This window comes from Heterocephalus glaber, unplaced genomic scaffold (assembly GCF_053883595.1).
Source record: "Heterocephalus glaber isolate CG9 unplaced genomic scaffold, H.glaber_assembly_v1.0 deba00001569, whole genome shotgun sequence".
NCBI classification, from domain to species: domain Eukaryota; kingdom Metazoa; phylum Chordata; class Mammalia; order Rodentia; family Bathyergidae; genus Heterocephalus; species Heterocephalus glaber.
Window position 1 is genome coordinate 2,395,368 of NW_028258354.1, and position 7,662 is coordinate 2,403,029.

General features: G+C 40.6%; 1 long non-coding RNA gene across 1 annotated transcript; it reads left to right on the forward strand.

Moving 5' to 3' along the window:
• The first annotated feature begins 2,863 nt into the window (after positions 1–2,863).
• LOC147823706 (uncharacterized) lies at positions 2,864–7,462 on the forward strand. The gene is made up of 3 exons (XR_015443375.1): positions 2,864–3,758; positions 6,361–6,474; positions 6,563–7,462. It is a non-coding gene; the product is annotated as an uncharacterized LOC147823706 (long non-coding RNA).
• The last annotated feature ends 200 nt before the right edge of the window (positions 7,463–7,662 follow it).

The following is a 7,662-nucleotide window of genomic DNA, read 5'->3' on the forward strand; positions in this document are numbered from 1 at the left end:
TATATATTTTTTGTTACCAGGGATTGAACTTGGGCCCTTGTACTTGCGTAGCAGGCAATGAAACCACTGAGCTATCAGCTTAAATATTAATAGTGTTTTCTTCCTCTTGCAAGTACTCTATCCCAATTTGGGTAGTGTATTTTATGGATACCCTAACTACACTGTATTACAGTCAGTAAGTTCATATTCAAATACAGGTTGAGTTTCCCTTTTTTGTTGTTGTTTTAGTACCAGGGATCGAACTTGGGACCTTGTGCTTGTGAGGCAGGTGGTGGAGTTTCCCTGATCTGAAATGCTTGGGACCTGAGTGTGTTTCAGATTTTGGCTTTTTAATTTTTTTGAATATTTATATATACATAATGGATTTTTTTAAATAAAGAAGAGAATTTATTTGAAAATGGGGAAGGAAGAAAAGAGAGATGACAAAAAGCTACTCTGGACAAGTAGGGAGAATTCGAAAGTGAATTGCTCCTGCATTTTTTTGGTGGTAGTTGTGAGACTTGGTATTGAACTCAGAGCCTTCACACTAAGGTACATCCCCCGTCCTTTTTTTATTTTTTACTTTAAGACAGGGTCCCATTTAGTTGCTGAATCGCTTAGGCTGGAGTAGAATTTATCTCTCTGGTGCCTCAGCCTCCCAGGGTGCTGGGATTATAAGCATTCACCACTGTGCCTGGCACATAATGAGATATCTCAAGGCTGGACTGAAGTCCAAACACAAATTTTATTTATGTTCTGTGTACACCTTATACACATAGCCTGAAGATAACTTTATGCAATGTTTTTAGTGTGCTACATTTTGACTACAACGTATCATATTAGGTGATGTGTGCATTTTCTACTGTGTGTTATGTTGGCGCTCAAAATGTTTAGGACTTTGGAGGCTTTCAGATTTTGGATTTTCAGGTTAGGGATACTCAAATCTGTATAAAACTGTAAGATATAATCTCAGCTCTCAGAAGGCTGAGGTAGGAGTATGGCCATGAGTTCAAGGCCAATCTGAACTACATAGCGAGACCCCTGTCTCGAAAAAACAAAACAAAAAACTGTAGGATAAATTCTTAAAAATCTAATTGCTGAGTCAGAGTATGGAGTATATACATTTGTAATTTTGGTAAGTGCTGCCAAGTTGCCGTCCATAGTGGTCACACTGTCTTAACAGTATCACCAATAATGTACCTGTTTTTCCTTCCTCACCTTAATTGGTTATCAGATTTAAAAAATTTTTGCCATTTTAATAAAGGTGAAATGAAATCTCAGTTATTATTTCACTTCTTAAAAATTATGAGTGAAGTTTGTATCAATTAGCTTGCCATTAGTGGGACAAAGTACCTGACACCTGCAAACTAAAGGAGGCAAGGTTTATTTTGGTTCACAGTTTCGGAGGTTCCAGTCCATGGTTGGCTGGCTTCAAGGCAGAAACAGCATGGTGAACAGCATGGCAGAGGAAATCAACTCACCTCATGGTATCAAGGAAACAGAGAGCAAGGAACAGCCTGAGAAGAAGGGTTGTGGACAAGATATAGTCTTCAAGGTCACCTCTCCCCACACACACACACACCTGGAAGTGTGCTTTGCTAATCTCCTAGGTGTCTCACAAGCCAATCAAATTGACAATTAAGACTAGCCACGACAAGGTTGAACTTTTTTGTGTGTGGTACTGGGGGTTCACCCCTGGGCCTTTGCACTGAGCTATATTCCCAGCCCATTTTATTTTGAGACAAGGTCTTGCTAAACTGCCCATGATGTCCTTGAGCTTGCAATGTCCCTCTCTCAGCCTCTGGACACATTTCTTAATTTGTATTTTCTCTTTCAATGAATGACATCAAAATCTGTTCAGCTGGAAGCTCACATGTAATCTTACATTTCTCCTGCTACCTTATCCTTCACGTAGATCTCGAAACCATCTCCTTCTGATTGTAAATATCCTACTTAAACTTTTTTTTTGTTTTTTTGAGACAGGCTCTCAATATATTGCCCAGACTTTACACTCTAGGACTCTAGGGCTCAAGTGATCCCTCTGCCTAAGCCTCCTGAGGCCCCCAGTTTAAGTATTAAAAAAAGGGTTTTTTTGAGACAGGATCTCAATATGTAGTTTAGGCTGGCCTTGAACTCCCATACATACCATGTTTAGGAAAAAAATACAGCCCATACTTGTAAAAATATTCCATAATTTTATAGTCATCTGATTTGACAGTTTTCATAATCCCTGAGAAATAAGCAGAAACAGTATGTCCCAATTTTGTGAAAGAAAACTGACGTTTCAGAAGGTTGAGATTTTTCTAGTTTAACATGGCAAATGGTAGAGCTGGATTTGAATGGCAAAGATGTTTTGTTTTTTTTTGGTACCAGGGATCAAACTTGGGACCTTGCTGGGCAGGCGCCACAGCCACTGAGCTAAATCCCCCGCCCTGTGTTTTTGTTTTTTGAGACAGGTTCTTGCTATGCAGTTGCCAGCCTTGAACTCACTATGTAGTCTAGGCTGTCATTGATCATCCTGCCTCCGCCTCTGGAGTGCTGGGACTAGAGGTTTGCACCACCACACCCAGGTCCTGAACTCCAGATTTAACTGCCTTCTACAAATGCCAAATGGTATTTTGTTTCTGGTATTTCCTAAAGGAGGCATGACCTTTTCTACCCTGAGGGTGGCAGTATTTCTTTAACCATTCATTTGACATTCAATTTCCCATGAATTGTAAAATACTTGAAAAGAGATGAAAATTATATTCTTTCTTGAGCATGTTATTTCTTTTGTGCATGCTATGTTTAGATATTAGATTAAAACATTAGTAAAGTTGGTGCCTACTAGGAGTTCATATTATGGGAACAAGAGTTAGAGGTGGGAGCTGGGAGGTAGCTCAGTGGTAGAATGTTTGACTAGCATGCGATAGGCTCTAAATTTGATCTTCAGGTCTGTACAAAAAACCGAAGTGCAGGTGGAATTATTAGAATTGAAAGCCTGAGCCTGACATAGTACCACATACCTGTAATCCCAGCACTTGGGAGGCTGAGGCAGGAGAATCGCTGTGAGTTCAAGGCAGCCTAAACTAATAATGAGGCACTGTCTCAAAAACACAAACACAAAACTACAAAAATTTCAAGCAAAATGTTATGCAATGCAAATTTATAATGGACTTCTTGAAGTGATGTCTCTCATGTGTGTACTGTGAATTGTACCCAGGGCCTCACCATGAGATACCCAAGCACTTTACCACTGAGCTACATCCCAGGCCCTTGAGGCTGTGTCTATAATGTGATCATGGGAGTATAACTTTATCTAGCACACAGGTGAGAATGAATTTACTTTGTTAGGAGACACGGTAAATCCTAGCTCTTAAAACTTCCTTTATTATGCAAAAATAATACAAAATAATTTAAATGTAAAGGAAAAAGCTCCTTGATGTCTTAATGTTCCATTCCCTTACTCTCAACACTGCTTTCATTTCTGTGTGCTTTGTTTTTGGTGCTTGGGTTTTTTGTTCTGTTTTGCTTTTGGTACCGGGGATTGAACTTGGGACTCTGTGCTTGCCGGGAAGGTGCTCACTACCACTGACTTACACCCCCAGCCCTACATTTAGCTTTTTAAATGAGTAATATCTTTTCAGGTATAATTGAGTATTCTGAGATAGTCCATTCATTCGATACAAATATTTAATTTATTTTTTTGTGTTTTTGACAGAGTCTCACTATGTAGTTCAGGCTGGCCTTGAACTCCCAGTGATCCTCCTGCCTCAGCCTCTCAAGTGCTGGCATTATAGGTAATACAAATATTTTAGAATTTGAAATTAGCCAGGTGTTACTGAATGGGAAGGGATATAACGGTGTACAAGATAGTCACAGTCCTTGCCTTCATCAAGCTTATGCCTCTGAGGATACATGCACTAGTAACCACTGGCCATATAAATTATGTATGTTGGTATTTTAGAAATTATTTCTTACATTCAAATTTTGTTTCATGTAAGCACTTCAGGATGTGATACCAATTATCCCCACAAGGAAAACAATTCAAGCCAATTACCTTGGAAATGTATAGTGAATCAAAACTCAGGTAAAATGCTGCACATGGTGGTGCCACCTGTAATCCCAGCACTCAGGAGGCTGAGGCAGGAGGATTGCTGGGAGTTCAAGGCCAGCCTAGGTTACATAAGAAGACCCTTTCTCAAAAAAACAAAAAATTCAGAATCTTTTCTTTTTTTTTGGTGCCGGGGATAGAACTCAGGGCCTTGTGCTTTCAAGGCAGGTGGCAGCAGCACCACTGAGCTAAATCTGTGGCCCCAGAATCTTTTGCTTTGTACTGAGGACTAAACCCAGGGGCATTCTGCACCTGAACTACATTTCCAACCCTTTTAAAATTTTTGAAACAGTGTCTCCCTAAATTGGCCCAGATAGGTCTGGAATTTAGAACTGTCCTGCCTCAACCTACCAAGTAGCTAGGATTATAGGCATGGTCTACCACAGCTGGCTTCAAGTAATATGTTGAGCATCTAGTTAGTAGCCCTTCTCAGCAGCTGTTGTTTTCACCTTTTGCTCCTGGCAGACACTTTTTTTTTGAGACAAGATATTTTCTACATAGCCCAGGCCGACCTTAAACTGGCTGTATACACCAAGCTGGCCTCAAAGTTGAGATCCTCCTGCCTCAGCCTCCTCAGTGTTGGGATCACAGGTATGAACCACCATGCCTGAGGAGAATTCTTAATTTTTTTTTTTTTCTTTTTTTGGTACCCGGGATCAAACTTGGGACCTTGGGCTTTCAAGGCAGGCACCAGAACTACTGAGCTAAATTTCTGGCCCTAGAATTCTTAATTTTATAAGCAAAATGAAAGGTAGAATTGAGAGTCAAAAATCTAGGCCATGAATAGTGGCACATACCTGTAATCCCAGCACTCAGGAGGCTGAGGCAGGAGGATCGCTGCAAGTTTGAGACCAGCCTGGGATACATAGTAAGTTCAAGCCCAGCCTGAGCTACAGAGGGAGACCTTGTCTCAAAAAAAGAGAAAAATCTAGAGTCTGATGTCAGTTATGACAATTTGACTCCTCCCCCATGACCTTGTGCAAATAAATTTACCTCCTAGAATGTGTTTTATAAAGTTAGAAAATGAGAGAGGACAAGACTAGAGGTATAGCTCAGTGGTGGAGCACTTATCTGACATGCAGAAGGCCATGGGCTCTGTCCCTGGCACTGCGGGGGGGGGGGTGTGTGAGGGAAGGAACTAGCTGAGTAATCAGTATTTGAGCTCACTATTGTCCCTGTAGCCTCCCACATTTCCCAGTATGTTAGATGCCACCTATTGATCTGGCCCTAATTCCTTCACTTGGAATACTTGTTTAAAAGTCTAGACTTTTTTTTCTATATTATGCTGATTTTCTGGTCCAGTGATTCTAGATGTTTTGGTTCCTGTATTTATTCCTTCAGGATCTGACAAAGGAAAAGTTCATTAGAGAAAAAAATTAGGATTTTTCTCTGTAATAATTTTTTGGCCAGGAATATTTGTTGCTGTCAGACGAACGGTTCGCTCAGGAGTGATATCCAGAGAGGTGTCTCTTTTTCCCCTATCTTCCAGTTAATTGAGGAAGTTTTTGAGAGGCCAGACTTTCCCAATTCCTAGTTTTAGACCAATTTTGACAGGGTCTTGTTATGTAGCCCAGTCTGACCTGGAACTCACAGTGATCCTCCTGCCTCAGCCTCCTGGGTAGTGACATCATGGTGTGCACTATAACACTGGATGGTCAATTCTGTCATTCTGTCCTACATCAGGAGGGGTCAGGACTAAGCTTCATTTTGTTGTTTCATCTAGCTCCTTAAATTTCCTGCCTAAGGAAGCTAGTATGTTCTGTTTGTTTTTGTTTTGGCAGTAGAGATTGAACCCAGGGCCTTCCTCACTGAGCTACATTCCAGCCTTTTTTTTTTTTTTTTTTTTTTTTGGTACCAGGGATCAAACTTGGGTCCTTGTGTTTGCAAAGCAGGTGGCAGAACCACTGAGCTAAATACCCAGCCTCCAGCTTGTTTTTATATTTTGAAACAATCTCGCTAAATTCCCCACACTCAGCTTGAATTTCCAATCCTCTTGCCTCACCCTCCCAGAGTGCTGGGATTACAGGTGTGCACCACCACATCTGGCTGGAAGTGAATGTGTTAAAGGTTTTTTTCACTTCTTCCTAAGGTGTAACCTCATCCCTTTACCAGCATACTAAATTCAACTTTTCGACTGTTTCCATTACATAGCATTTGGGGCACAAAAGTTCATTGGTGGAAAGAAAGATAATCCACAGAGAGTATTTATATTGGGAGTGAGTAGGGTGAAGAGAGTGTGGGGGTGGGGTGGGGAGGGATGTCTTTGGCACTGAAACACTTTTTTTCAGGTCTTGAACCATGTTTAGAGCTTCACTACCATGCCTGTCTTCCTACTTTCAACCGAATGTGCCACATCAGCCTGGCCTGGTGGAATGTCTGGCTGGAGTCCAGCACATCTGCAGGTAATATATTCTTCCATTCTCTACCCTGGGGTGGAAGGGCCAACCATGGCATGCAAACATCTTTCTTTTTTTTTTTTTTTGGTACCAGGGATCGAACTCAGGTCCTTGCACTTTCGAGGCTGGCGATGGAACCGCTGGGCTAAATTCCCTGGCCCAATGCAAACATCTTTCAACCCATACATCCAGATTGATCTGGCCCCAATTCCTTCACTTGGAATACTTGTTTAAAACTGTGGTTTTTCTGGAGAAATCACAAACCAGTTGAATCAGGTGCAAATGTCTCTTTTCCTTAGAGAAATTGCAAATAACTCTTTTTTTTGTTTGTTTTTGGTACTGGGGATCGAACTCGGGTCCTTGTGCTTGGGAGGCAGGCAACAGAACCACTGAGCTAAATCCCCGGCCCAATTACAAATAACTCTTATTTTACTTTTTTCCCCTCAAAACAACTCTAGTGCTGGGGTTATGAGAACTAAGAATTAGAGAGACATGGATTAAATCATAAAAAATGTGAGCCATGTAATGGGCAAAACAGAAGGAAGTCAAAGTAAACATGCTGGAGGAAATAGGATTCTTTCTCCTCCTATACACTTCCTGAATCTAACCACAGAACTCTGTCACCTTCCTCATCTGTTCTACAAAATCCATAACTCCCTTTAAAAATATACCCATGAGTCTGCCTCACAAATGAAAGGTCCTGAGTTTGATCTCTGGTACCGGAAATTTTAAAAATATATATATATAGCCACGAGGCAACTGAAGGTGTAGCTCAGTGGTGGAACGCATGGCTTGAGGCCTTGAGTTCAGTCTCCAGAACCACAAAAAATATACTTGCCAGAGTGAAGGATGTAATTTTGTTGGTGTTTTTTGACATAACTCACCTTTAGTCTATATCAGTTTATGTATCAAGGTCGTTTTATTTCTATAGCCCTAAATTTACTGGACAGACCAAAAAGAAATAAAAATTTTTATATTTGTTTATATAAATAGAGTTTATTTAATTGGATCCTTTATCTCCTTTCTATCTGGTACTCTCTATTCTTAGAGTAGAGGAAAATGGGGCTAAGTCTTTAGTTGTAAGAAAGTCCTGCTTTCCCCAGGTCTAATTTTTAGCTTAGTAGGACTCAAAGAGAAATGGGAACTGGAGTGTTTTATATGTAAACCTCTTTGATTCTGTATCATTTTTGTTTG